The 14,555-nt window shown below is 42.3% G+C and overlaps 1 protein-coding gene across 12 annotated transcripts in view; it reads left to right on the plus strand.

The window, feature by feature from the left end:
* INPP4A (inositol polyphosphate-4-phosphatase type I A) overlaps positions 1-14,555 on the plus strand; it is a 110,127-nt gene that overhangs the window by 36,042 nt on the left and 59,530 nt on the right. Inside the window, exon 1 of one of the 12 annotated variants that reach the window (XM_082776803.1) lies at positions 7,723-7,743. The exons of the other annotated variants lie outside the window; for them this stretch is intronic. The gene's annotated coding sequence lies outside the window, so the exon portion shown is untranslated. Of the gene's footprint in view, positions 1-7,722; positions 7,744-14,555 lie in introns of those variants that run through there. 12 annotated transcript variants of the gene reach the window in all.

Below are 14,555 nucleotides of genomic sequence, written 5' to 3' on the forward strand. Positions count from 1 at the left end.
GGAGCCTTCACAGCGTGTGCTCTGCTTTTAGAATGGAAAAAGAAAAAAAATAGCTATACTAAATAAATGCAGTTATAAGTTATAAATAAGGATACCAACTAGGAACTTTGTGTGCCTGCACTGAACTTACCAAAATGAAAATGATTAAAAATAGTAAATGACTTTGCCAAAAACTATTGCACATCCCATTTAACCCTGAACATGGCTGCACATAATGACATTTGTCTCTGTTCTCACTGAGGAACTCTCCAACAGCCAGGGTAAGTAAAATGCTATCTAACTTCTGTGACTGTCAGTTCAGATGAGATCTGAACCTCAAGTTTGTTATGCCTTCACCTTGGACAATGAAAAGAGAAGAAAACTTAAGCTACCTTGTAGGCCACTTGGTTAAATTAGCTTTCTTGGTTGCTGTTACTCCAGTTCATCTAGCTGTTTTGTGGGTGCACTGTCTGACACTGAGGTCTTCCTTCTTTGTTCTTCTCAGCTGATAAAAATTATAGCGGAAGCTCTTCTTGTTAGTCTGCAAGTGTGTGGTTTTGTATTAGTGCTTTCTAACTTCATCTGCTTTCTTTTATTTCAGTGCTGGTGGATCCTTAATAGTTTGATTTTCCTGATGTTTACAAACAACATCATAAACTGATGAATTGCATCTGAACTACCACATTGCAAATCTGAACACTGTTTGCTTTAGGTTTGAGCCCCCCCTGAATTTAACATTTTCAGAAATGTTTTGCTTGTGACTGGTCAGTATATTTTCCTTTGAACTGAAGTTTTAGCTTTGTTAATCCTTCTATATATACTTATATATCTGCTCTACGTGTATGTTTTACTGGAGACCTACCTTCTCCATGTAGGAACAACCTTGCCACAATTTTGTGGTGTCAAGAGGTTTCTAACATGCACTGCTGTAGCAACACAGCCAGTATTTTAGGTTAAAAATCATAGTTGTTCTCATCCCAGATGGGACAGTAGTTGAGATTTTGTTTTGACCTTAAGATTAAAAAAAAAAAAAAAGAGTTTGCCCAGGTACACAGTTAATGCCTTTGTTCTGTAGTTTGGAAATTCAGTGAGAATAGGTGGGCGAAGATGTGAAACCTAAAGATCATTTTGCCTCAGTTATGCAGTAATTAATTGTGAATAAATTATTGTTTTCCTTCTCTAAAGCTTTTGGAAATGTGAAATAATTGTACTACTGGTTCTGGCAGCCCTTGTAATAACAGGTTATCCAGCAGGCAAGCAGTGTGCTGAGAGAGGATGAGCAGTTTCCATCTTTGGGGGTTTTAAGGCCAATCTGGAGAAGTCTTGTCTGACCTGAGAGGTAGCAACTTCAGTGGTACTGCGTTAGAGGAAGCCTGGCTGTGCGAGGATGAGGAGAGCCAGAGCATTCAGCTGGCTGCTGTCCTGGGCTGGCCTGTCACAGCCCATTTCCCATCAGGTTTATCCACACTTTGCTTTCCAGTTCACTCCCTCATGCTGATCCCTTGCTTTTGGTGTGGCCAAGGACAGTATGTTCCCTGTCACAATGGAAGAGCTGTGAGTTTTGGAAACAAGAAATGAAAACTGTTGAACCTCTCTGTCAGTGACATCTGAATTCAGTCCGCGCCTTCAAGGAGTGAAAATTGCTTGAGGACCTTCACAGAAGAGGGCAGGGGCTTGGTGCTGTTGCTGGTGTGTGGAGAAACCTCTCAGGGAAGGATTTGTGGTGCCGTGCAGTCACCCAGCACTGATGTCAGCTGGAAGGAGCAGATAGGACAAGGTTAGCAAGAGTTAAGAAGCTGTGCTGGGAGAGCGAGACTGTTGCTGGGGACATGAGGCAGCTACGTTATTAAGCTTCCTATACCATGCACTGGGTCTTTATAAGGTTAATAGAAAAGTCACCTTAGCTAAATGAATATTTTCATCAATACAGTAGAAGGAAGATGAACATCACAGTCCCTAAGCGTAAAATGATACAATAACAGTACCCAATTCTGGGATTTCTCATCCAGCTTTATTCTTAGGTTCTCCTTCCTCAGAACCGATCCACAGTCCGGATTCCATTGGATGCAAATGGCAGAGGAACTAAATTATAAGGTGTTAGCACTCTGCATTTTTTATGAGTTTTTAGTGATTTTTTTTCAACTTGTTCCTGTATTTGTTGTTTTCCCTGTGATGCTAGACTGTTTATTTCTTTCCATTCAGTCAGAAACACCATCCTTTTTAAGCTTCTAGGCTTTATTTAAAAAGAACTGGGCACCCATGCCAAATTTGATCTCTGAAAGCTATGGGAAGGTAAGACAGCTTTAGTGATTAGTACTGTCACGTGTGGTGATCTACGGGCACTGAATGCAAAGGTTCAGAAATGAAAAAAGTTAGAGGCAGGTAAAGCAAAAGGAACTTCAGCCTTAGAAAGACTGAAGTGGGAATCTGTGAGATGTAAAGTACTTCCTATGCTGAAAGGCCCGTATTTGTAACCTATTTCTGCTGTAAGAGCAAACCGGTGGTTCTTTAGGTTTCCTCCCTTGAACATCCTGAGGTAACGGAGAGGGAAGAAGGCAGATCTGGTTTTTGTCGTCGCTGAGTATTGCTCTAGCATAGAGCAGTATCCTTTAGTAAGGGAGCTGAATCCTGTCAGGCACCTCACAAACATTTGTCAAGCATTGCCTTCTCCATGTGATGTGGGCGTGTGAGGAGACTGACGGCTGCGTTACCAGGCTGTGAGGTGAATGTGTGTCCTGCTGGGGTTCCTGTTCGCAGAAGACCCTCGTGAGGTGACCTTCTTCCCCTTTCTCTCCCAGAGATCAGCCATGGGGCTCTTCTCGCCTCCTCTGGGCCACAGCAGCTTGTGGTGGGCCTTGTGTCGGTCTCACCAGCTGCGCCTCATGTCTGGGACTTCAGGGACCGAGAGAAGCGGCGGCAGGCATGCTGGTGCTGTGTGGGGCATGGCCTTTACCACAGGGCATTACGAAGCAGGCAGCCAGTCCATCAGGTCATCTGGTGGAGGCAGGAGGTTTTGCTGGCCTGGGAACAGGAGGCCATGAGAGGTGAAATACCAGGCTTGTGGCCATGTGGTTAATCACGTGCAGGAGTTGGGAGGGAACCCTCCTCAGCCCTGATCTGGTCTCCTCAGTGTCGTTTTACAGAGCTCAGCAAACAGCTTGGAGACAGAGGTGAACAGCTGTTACTTCTCAGAGACATTTTTTCCCTACTACTGCTGAGGGCGAACAAGCTCCTATATATCTCAGGCCGAGTCAGCAAACGCACTTTCTCATGTAGCAATTGCCTTCCTTGTGTCAGATGCGTGTCTCAATGCAGACTGAGGATCGGTTTCTGAAAAGTCCAAGGAAGGGTATTGCCACGATTGTACCTGAACCTGGAATTAAAGCAAGCAGTGAAAACCATGGACTGGGCTGTTCAACGGGGACAGAGAGGAACGCAGTGCACAACGGGATGCTCCGGGGGCTCCTGTGTGATTTTTCCTTGTGCCATCTCGAATGGTTCTCTTAAGAATAGTTTGGGAGTCAGGCATGCACTTACAGATCTTTCTGGATCCCAAGAAGGCAGGGATGAGGTTGCCAGCAGCAAATTAGCATTGCCAGAGCCTGGAGCTAGCTTTACTGAGACTTAAAAGGAATTGCAGTAATACTCGTCATTCATGCCATCTTTCTTTCTTCTGTTAGTCATTGTCTCCATTGGAAAAGATATGCCTGGGGCAATCCTGCATCTCCATCCAGTTCAGTGCGGCTTCTTACTGAAGAAATTAAAAAAGAATTTTTTATTCTTCCCCAAGACAGCCATGCCTTCTCCCCCGTGGGGTCTGTCTCCACACTCTCAAAGAAATCCATAACAATAGAGGAAAAAAACAGCATTTAGGGCTGCCCTGCAGGGACAGCGTATCATCCTAATTAAGTGTTTCTCAAAAATGGCCCTGGCTGCGCAATCAACTCCATGTAGACAGATCCCACTACTCATTTGAAGCTCTGTGTTAGGTTGGGTTTGAAGAGGAAACGTGAAAGAAAGAGAAGAGAGTGCCACCCACTTCTGTTTGCCTGCTTGCTCGATGTTTTGGTGCATGTTTTCTCTCAGCTAATTTGGATTCAGGTGTTTCTTCATTAAGAGTCAAGCGCAGCGTTGTATGCATCAAGCTCCACATAACTTTTTTGGTCGTGCCTCCTTAACGTGTGCGTAGCACGTAAAGCTTCTTGGTGACTGTTAGTCTTAGTTTTTAATGCAAGCTTACTATCAGTTTTTGTTACGTTTTCTTTTTTTTTTAATAAAACCCAGCATTCATTAGTTTGTTCCTTCCCCTCTCACTTTTCCCTTCTTACCGGTTTGGTAAAGTATATTAAAATGCAGAGCAGGCCACGTGTGAGTGCATGGCTGTGTTAAATACACAGCAATTGTGGTTCGTAGACCATCATGTTCATCGCCCTCTTGTTAGTGTGGGATCAATTGCATATGCCATGGCTGATTAGTGTGTATAATTGCAGTGACTACGTGTGCAGCGAGTGCGTAATGTGAGGCGCTTGGCCTTTTGATAATGTTCTACATCACATTAAGTGTTTTTCTATCTGACTCTGCTGATTCTAGCCTGAAGAATTAAGCATGACACCAGCAATGCAGACAGAGACAAAGGGCTGAGTCTGACTAACACACCAAACGAAGGCGTAATCAGATTGAGTAGAGCCTGAACGCATGGAGACAGACTGACAGAAGGGTTAGAGGACAGGATGAGACTGAGCTAATGAGAACATCTGTAGCAGGCAGAGACTTAGGGAGAAGAAAGAAGCAGAATTTCAAATGTTTTAAGCATCTGGAGAATACAATCATCTGTGGATTATTTGTTCCTTCACTGCAATGACTTCTGTGTCTTTTTACAAGTATTTAACCTACATTAGGTTCCACGCAAGCACAAAATAAATGAAGGGTTTTCTGGAATTAAATGCCGCTGTTACATCAAGGCATTAGGAGTGTTTGAAACATTATCCTGTCCTAGTTTACATTTGATTCAATAACATACTAGTTTTACCCCTGCGCTTGCATTTTAATTATAAAGCTATTACAGTGTTTAAATTACAATTTTTCCAGTACCTAGTTGTTAATAATTTCAGCATTATCCTTGGGAGATACATAGTTGAACTACCACAGAATCATCATTGTGGGCATTTCAGGAAGGATGGTGTCACTAAAACGTGCTGAGAGGGTAGCATTTAATCCAAAGCATCTAACCCAACCCACAAAATCAGCTCCCTGCCATACTGCTTTCATTCTTGGGAACTTTGTCTATTTTCTGTTTCAGTTGCAGAGTTTGCCTGCAGTGGTATTTTCCATATAGCTAGGAAGGTAAGATTGGAAGTGACCACGTGGGTCCTCAAGTCTAGACCTCCATATATCAAAAGCAGCCCCTGGTGAAGTCAGGAGCAGTTGCCAGTGATCCAGGGCTCTCAAGAAGATGGGTCAGTCTTAAAATCTACATCAGGAGAAATCTTTTGATGGTAATAAAAAAGTGCTAAAAGAACAGGAAGTTTCTTATAGGAAAAAAAAAAAAAAAGGTTCATCCATGCTATTGAACTATTTCCTTGAACTGTGTAATATGTTTATCCTTTTAAAAAACTTTTAAGTTTTATTAGGAAAAACCTGGCTCAGCACAAAAACCTCTCAAGATCTAGAATGCTTGAAAGAGACCCAACCAATCAGAAAGTCTACACGAACATGTTTAAATGTTTGTGAATTTAAGGAATTGTCCTGAACGGTGGGAGTTTGAGGTACTGTGCACCTCTTACAGATGTTGTGCAACACAGATCCCAGACACATCTCACAGATCAGCAGTGGGGTTTCACACAGCAAGTCAAAAAAGGGCCGTAGCTGTATCTTGCTGTGTATCTTCTCACCTGGGGGTCTCAGGAGATTTCCAGAAGTCTTGAAACCAGTATACGTAACTTCTCGTAATCTCAGAAGAAGCATGCAGTTTTTGAATCTTGTATGTTTTAAAAGCAATCACTTTCACTCTGTCAGAGTGGCTTGTTAAGTTGCCGTGCAATTAGGAATTTCTTACAAGAACCTTTTTTACTGTGTAATTAAAATATAGATCAGCTAAGATTTTTTAAAAGGATTTTTGTAACTTGATACTATTGAATATAATACAACTCTCAAAGGAAATGGAAAATATGATTTAGGCAACTTTAGAGTTGTTAACTTGACCTTAAAAACCTTACCAAAAATTTGAAGGAATGAATAATTAAAGACACAAGAGGTGGATAGAAAGAGGATAAAATATAATCTATTTTACTAAGATAGGTCATGTCAGACTGACCTAATATCTTTTTTTGAGTAAGAAATTAGATTTTCTAGAAAAAGAAAGTTGTGCTAGATCTGGTCTCTCTGGATCCTACTGAGGCATTTAATATCGGGTGGCTTCAAAGTTACTGTTTAAGGTGGAGGAAGGTTAGTGGAGTGCTCAAGCAGAGAAATGGCACAAGGGGAGACAACAGGAGGTGGATATTTAAGATGAATTAGTTATGAAGTTAGTTGACTTTTTGTTTGGAGTTGTAATGTATTGAAAGCAGGCTGTTAACTTGCTGGTGGAAGGAGGACATTCATTCATTCCCAGGGCACTGTCTTAGGTGAAGTGGCTGTACAGGAACAATACCCACACAATTAGATAGCCCAAAAGGGGGGAATTTAACATGCAAAGTGTCAGGCCTCACACTGGCAGGAATTCATTTAACCTTGGTGTCAAAATTAGCAGGCTAAGCGCTTATATAATCAGCGGAAAGAGGCAGATTTTTAATTAGGCACCCAGCTCCTGCCTTTTTCTCTTAACTTAACAGAGCCTAGGCACCCGAGTGGCATCTGTGTAGAAGGCCTGAACTTGGGTGGTGCTACAGCTTCGGTTTAGGAAGTAAGGCAGGGCCTTTATCCATGATCAGGAGGTTCAGCAGCTGAAGACTTTGAAGGAGGGTAAGTGGATTTGGGTTGTATCTGGCCCATCAATCTGACACCGTCATGAAAACCACAGATGGGACCCAGGAAAGTGTCAGGAGTATTTCCACTGAGCTGGTGCTTAGTAAGTGAGCAACACTTACTGCAGCATCCCAGAAACCTCAGCTCACAGCGTGGCAGATGCGGAGAAGGGCTACGGGGATGATCAAAGGCACGATGGTACACGAGGGGGCTGGGTATGTCAGGGAGGCTGGCAAAACGCGGCTTTTAATTGCTGCAGCGATGTAGCTGGAGTAATAGGGAGCTTGGGAATGCGGCTGACAGCAGCGAGGTGATAACTGAGAGCAGGGTGTCGTAGTCCACCAGAGGACTAATGACAGCCTGCAAGTAACAGCAGGGTATGGCAGGAAGACAGCGGCACAGACTGAGGAGTCCAGCTGTATTGCCCTGCAGTTTCCCTGTAGTACCCAGGGGAATCTGTGATAACTGGGCCTGAAGTGATTTTGCAGGGCTGAACAAAGGTGTGTAAGGTCAGTCCATGATAAAGATGCATGTACAGGCTGATAGTTGGGCAGCAACTCACGGCCAGCGGAAAAAAAGCTTGCTCTGAAGTGAAAACTGTGGTGGAGGATCCCCGATGTGCCTGCGGTGACAAGTGACGGGTGCGATACTTACTGGCAGTGACAGCCCTGCCCCAGATACCTTCCTAGTTTGACAAATGCTTAAACTTGCAGCTGGCTGCTGGCGAGGGACTGCCCGTTGTGTAGATGCCAGTTCGTCTCAGCACCAGGCTCAAAACAGAGCTGAATTCATGGAGTAAGGGTGAGTAACCTGCTTGCTGCTGTTCCTGTTTTATGTGCCGTTATCTGCAATAAGGACATTGATCAGGTCATTCTTTAAGAGAATGATCCATAAAACAGCAGGAGCACAGGGCCACAGCTAGAAGCCTTTTAAATGGCTTTTAAGTGGTGCCTACTTCTGGCACCACTGTGTTTAGCTCTCCAGTTACTTGTTTATTAATAAGTGCTTAGCTTGTGTTTTTGAGGTTTTTAAGTGCCTAGCAGAATAGCAGCAGAGAATAGTGCAGCTTCTCTTATTTTATTTTTTTTTCTGCTTCCTAATTAATGATTACATAGTGGTACTAAGTAGTTATTGTTCCGTGGTAAAAACAATTGTGTGATGATCTCACAGGCCTTACTTGGAAAATTGCCACAGTAAAGAAAAAAAAACCAAAAAACAACACACTGTTTATGGACCGAATTGTTAATAGTTTGGAAGGGGAGTGCTCTGCTGGAAACACAGAGCTTTGAGTGACGATCCGAGAGGGTGGATGGCAGGGGGGAGGACTGAGGAGGCAGGCATGAAAATGTGTGAGTGCTTTTTCAGAGTTCCTGTTTTATTTATTAGAGCCGTGGTCTATTTCCTTAGATTTAGAATCTGTGTCCCAGTTTGGGTTTGGCTTTTTTTTTTTTTTTTTTTTTTTTTTTTTCTGTATTCTGGGTTTTATTTAGCTCTAAGTGAAGCTTCACTGGCTAGTAAACATCTCAGAGTTTTAATTTGAAATTCTGTCTAAGCATTTTCCTGAGAGCTGACGCTCGAGAGAATCTCAGAGTGGCATGGCTGTTGCTTATAGGATTCCCAGAAAAACTGGAAGAGCATCCGTTGAAGAGGTTTCTGGTTTAAGTTTCAAGGAAAAAGGCATCTCGCGTTCCTGTTGAAGAGAAATGGAGGAATTTGCAGTAAACCATTTTTTTGTAGAGTTAAACAGAGCCTGTATGAGCTGTATCTGTGCTAAGCTGTAGGCAGTACAAAAGAGAAGGTGGCTCCAACTTGGTTGGAGCTTTCTGTCCTGGTATTTTTAACAGCATGTTTTCTGTTTGGAGAGACTGTATGCTACAAAAACTAAAAATAAAATGTGCCAAAGTATTTTGGGGGTTTGTAGGCAAGCGTGACAGGCAGAGAATGTCAATTTCTTCTTCAAATGTGTTTATGCTAATTTGGCTTTGAAATGAAAATATATCCATTTGGGAATAATTACGTTCAAGATTGTTCTGTAATTTCCATATTAAAAAAAAATCGTAAGGCAACTCCTGCTAGATTTTAACCCCAGAAATGCCTAGAGCACACAGATGAGATGGTCTAAAAGATGGGTTGTGGCTCTGGCCTCCGTGAGAGCATAGTCATCTTTGAATGAATTTCAAAAATAATTGTACTTTCTTGTTGACTTCTTGCCCAGGTTAACACAAGCAAACAAAGACAAAGAATAAGAGAGCACTGCTCAGCTGTTAACACCGAGCTATTTTCAGTGGAACATTTGAACATCGATCTTGTGCTTCTGAAAGGAGGCGTTTTCACTGTGACTGTACACGTTCACTTCGGTGACTTTCCTTTAGTCAGATATGCTGTGATTTTGATATGGTGATTTTGGGAACTGTCCCAGGCAGCTGCCAAGTAGAATATTTGTGTGGAGAGACACCGGTTTGGGTGGAGAAAGCTGCAGCTGTGTAAACCTGTAGGTTTGGTAGAAAATCCTGTAAATATCTTGATAACGGGGCATCCACCACTTCATTTGGGAGCTTTGCTTCAGAAATGTAGAAATCTCCATCCTGAGGTGTTTTTCTTGTCTTTCAGCTGACACTCTCACGTTCGTTAATGCCATCCCACAAGGTGGCACAGGCTCCATTTAATAGATGTGCATGTTGATACAGACAGGTACCTTAGTCTTCAGTGAAGGTGATGAGCACTAAATGAACAGACTCTGGCTTTAGAAGCTAAACCTGTTTGAGCCAAGGCACCAGCACTGATTTTTATGGGTGGTGGGAGGGAAAGCAGCCACTCTGAGACACTTTCTTCTTGGTGGACTTCACTGTGCATTAAAATGTGGAGTAAAGATATTGTCATCAGGGGGAATTTCTAGCTAAACTTTGAAATCTGTATGCTATAACAGGAAAAAAACCCTTTTCTGCTATGAATTGATATACATGACAAACCAGCTTTGTTTTGTATGGTGCCTGTTGGTGCGCTTTATCCACAGACGAACAATGGGTTACGTGTGTTAACCCATTGGCACTGCTGGGTTAAGTGATAAAGTCAAATAACATCACCACCCAGCCTTGTATTTCTTCGAGAAAGAAAGTAGGAATAGAAGAGCTTTCAGGTAGTATTCGTGTGGAAGGAGGAAAAATGGAAAACAAAACTTCTCAGGGGACTGTTTTTTCAAGAAGGCACTGTTGGGAGCAGTGGTTGTGGATCCCTGTGGGTAAAGCAGCCACGCAGAGCTTTAGGAATGAGTGAGCTCAAGTGATTATATTTCGTCATACAAGTTTGTTGGTATTTACCTGACTTTTTGGAGAAACGGACTTGATGGTATTCCAGATTATCTGTAATCGAGAGCTTGGATATCTTGTTCAGCAGTGAAGGGAAGAGACAACACAAAAAAAATGCTGACGATTTTTCCTCAAGACTTAATGTAAAAGCAGCTGGTAATTTCCCCAGTGGGTCTTGTTTAAAAACTGTGCTTTTCTCTTTTCCCAGAAGCACCAGTAAGTACCAGTAAGTACTTGGCATCCAATACAAGTCATCTTTTATTAGAGTAGACAAAATAAGTGCACTAAATAGGAGCATCACAGACTAGTCTATGACCAGCTGCATCCATCACCAGTGAGATGACACTGGCATATTGTAACTTAACGTTTTAGCTTTGCAACCATATAGCCCAAAAAGCATAAGATGTCTTCTGTCCTGAGGTCACTTTCCATACTCGTGATCAAAAAAGGAAAATCTGAATGTGAGAGCTGAAAAGATTGTGGTTTGTAAAGGTGCCTGAAAAACAGACACAGCAATTACCACATGGTCACAGCTGTCCAAGAATCGGAAAAAAAAATTGTAGGTATTAAACTATGGACTCCTGCAGTCTGATTTGTAATCTTGGCAGCATAAAGAATCCTTTTCTAATATTGCAGATTAGATTGGGAAAATCCATGTAGATAAGGCTGTGCAAACTTTATTGTTACTTATGCAGGAGTGACTTGTGGGTGTCACTGGGAAGGAAAATAGAATATCCTTTATGCTAGTTTTCTTGGTGCCACCATTGCCCACTCCCAGATAGAAAAGGCAAACATTCCTTAAAGGCAAACAGTCCTTAAAATCTGGGACTTCGTTATCACAGAGCCATCCCTCCTGTACTTAGCCACAGGGCTTTTCAGAGTGGAAGGGTTAACGAAGAGCTGACATTTGTTGAATGCACACTGATACCAATGTTTCTGCATCACCCATGAGTAGCCCGAAATTTCATAGGGGTTTGGTACAATTACTGCTTCAGTGTAAAACGACCTGCTGGGCACAGGTCTCACGGATTTCAGCCAGAGGTGCCTGGCTTCCCTTGCTGTAGGTAACGCCAGACTCTGATTTTTCTTTAACTCACTTTCATTGTTGTTAATCAATTGCTTGTTTGCTTTTTGTAAGCGCATACCTCACAAAGAACTATTTGCCATATAGGATTTCAGTTACAGTTTGGTTTTATTTTCTTTGTTGAAAAAGGTGACTTTTTTTTTTTTTTTTCTTGGTTGGATAAAGAGGTATTATTAGGCTTCCACTTTTCAGTACTGGAAAATGCCCAGAAAGGCTTGTGCTCACACTTTCTGAATACAAATTGTCTTCTAGAGTAAGACCAAACACGGAAAAATGTAGAAAGTTAGGTGAATAATTTGTGTAGTCCTGAGCAGATGGAAACAATGTAAAAATGAAAAAAATAATTAGTCTTGACAATCACAGCTGGCTTGGTTCTTATAATGTTTAAGTCAGTGGTTTTACATTGTCCATCAACTATGCAAACAAGCTCATGAAAAGTGACTAAGGAAAGCAAGCCTACAATCAGTAGCTTTAAATTAGCTGATGCTCAAATGTTCTTCCACTGGAAAAATTTCAGGGAATTTTCAAATCAGAATAGATTGAAAGCTGTTGATAGAAGAATTCAGTAAATCTGATCTCATTTTGTCATAGTACTAGCTTGCTTCCCTTCTCACAGAAGCTAACCTTTTATTTAGAAAGTAATTTTTTGGTGTTTAAAACAGCCTGTTGTTCCCCAATTTTTATTTATTTAATTTAAGTCAGGCAATAACAGAGTTAAAAAGTTGTAGTTTGATGACATTTATTGTCTTAAAAATATTTGACAAAGACACGTTATAATTCACAGTGATACCACTGCAAGTGGGCAATCATTTTTTGTTATTAGTGGGAGCAAATAGATGGTGCTTGGAGCATAGATTCCAGCAATCACAAACTATCCTGACAGTGTTATTTCCCTCTCTCTCTCTCTCATTCTTGCATTGTTAGTCCATAAGGACACTCTAAACGAAGCTGCAGAGATAAGATCTGCAGGACTTAAAAAGCTGGAGACTTTGTAAAATCAGTGCTCCTAGGTGCTTAAAGATTTCTCTCCAAAAATACAGGATGACAGGAGCATCTGCTGGTGCAGGTAAATGGTGAAGAGTGACATTAAATTCTACATCTGTGCTGCTACAATAAAATCTCTTTTTATGGGCAAAGATGAAACACTTCATATCTAATGCCAAGAAGCTGTTGTTGTTGATATAAATAAAATCTTTGTAGTCTAATTCAGGAATCATTCTTTGTCCAGATTCAATAATTACAGGAACAGCAATACTTAATGCAATTAAAACGCTTGGACATGTGCAGTACCTACCTCTTTTTCCTGCTGTAATGCTCACCCTCCCCCTACTCCTCTGGATCTTAAGGTTGGTGGTGTCATTTTGGTGGTGGGGATGGGGGTGTTTCAGCAAGCTGTCAGCATCTGAAGTCCTTCACTGGGAGGAAAATGATGTTTGTGTTGATGGTTTCTTCTTCTTCACTCTGGGATCCACCTGGGATCATTTTTCATGTTTTCTAACTAGCTTTTAAGTTTGGCTCTTTCTCCACTTGTTTGTAGTAACACGTTACATCCGAATTTGGTATGTGGGATACCTTTCACACACTCGACACTTTTTCTTTCTTCTGTTTATGATCCCTAAAAGCAGTTTTGGCCATCCCCAAGTCCATATTTCTTCAGGTGACCATGGGTGAGCCATGTATAGACACTGTGCCTCCAGTGTCTGTAGTCTGTGCCCAACCTCTTGTTCTCCTCCCTGCTGCATCCTCCGTCTCTGCTCCTCAAGACCTCCTGTTACCGTACCAGGCCTGTATTTTTCTATGCTGCATCGTTGTTTCAGAGCTCTAAAGTCATGACGGTACCTCACAAAGATAAACAGAAGTAAAAACAATTAGTCACAGACAATCTGGGCAATCAGAAAAAATGTTGTTAGAGCTGAACTGAAATAAAACCAAGCTGCAGGCAGGTCAAGAAAAGTTCAGACCAAGCAAGCTGCGGAAGCCTCAGTCCTCCGGCCTTGCAACCCCTGCAAAGCATAGGGCCAGTCACTGGTGCTGGTATAGGCTACTGCAGGGCTTTAGGATCATGGTGCTGCCAAGTGCAGGGCAACACTGAGCTGTTGCCCTACCAGTGACCAGTAAATATGGTCGTAGTTTGGGGCACTCACTCCTGGGGTGCTCGTCACCCCAGGCTGGGAGGCGCCTCACAAGATCCGAGCCCTGCCCGTTGTGTTGTTTGCCTCAGTCTCTGTCACAGCCCGCTCTCAGAGGGGGTCGCAGCCTTCATTAACCTTTTGTTCTGAGCCAATTTTAATTTTCAGCTCTTGGTCCTGCTCTTGTGCCAGAGGGTAGTGCCTCTAGTCTCTTAGTTTAACCCGTTGCTGAAAGTGGTTTTGATTAGGTGTTGGGCTGTGAACTAAGAGAGCCGAAATGCAGATACTCGCTCTCAGCTAGGCCGGAGGAGCGAGGCAGGGAGCTGTGGGCAGAAACACCATCCCTGCTGCCTTGCCGTGGAGATTTGACTGCTGGGGTTGGCAGCTTGCGTGTGAATTCCTGAGAAGATGTGGTGGGAGGAAGGCAGGGATACTGAGGCACCCGGAGGTAGCAGGAGAAGCCGGCGTCACTGCTGGTAGCCTTCAGCATTAAACAACAACAAAAAAAAGAGTCAAATACGTCAATGGTGAGAGTGACTTATTCATGAACTTTAAGAAAAGTAAATAATTCGGGATGTATCCTTTGCATTTCCAGGCTTTTCTGCATCCGTGAGAAATGTGCTTTAGAAGAAGTGAGATTCTGATAAACTTGGCCTCTAGTTAACACACCACTTTTATAAGGAATGCTAGCGCTTGGAGAATTGACAAAACCATGACATTTAAGCTCATATTTTTGAGTACTGAGTGCTGCAAGGAACTCGGCACTAATATTTGCCCTTTGTCCTTGCATAGCGTTTGTATCTTTTGTGGTTGTTGCTAGCATCCCTGCCGCAGTTGTTATTTTTTCAAACAAACTTTTGTAGCCCTCCAAATTACGTCAGTTCTGAAGACTGATCAGCAGCAATTGCTGAAAATAAGCCAGATCGAGGGTACAAATATTTGAAAATAGTTTTTTGTTTTTTTTTTTTTTAAATGGACTCCGGAAATGAAAAATCTACAGCCAGAGCCTGTAGGAGGCTTAAGTTTTCTCTGAATTTCAGACTGAAATTTTTGTTACGTTTGGTCTCTTAGTGGATTGGAGTGAAAGAATTGTTA

This window comes from Aythya marila (genome assembly GCF_965140915.1).
Source record: "Aythya marila genome assembly, chromosome: 1".
Classification (NCBI taxonomy): domain Eukaryota; kingdom Metazoa; phylum Chordata; class Aves; order Anseriformes; family Anatidae; genus Aythya; species Aythya marila.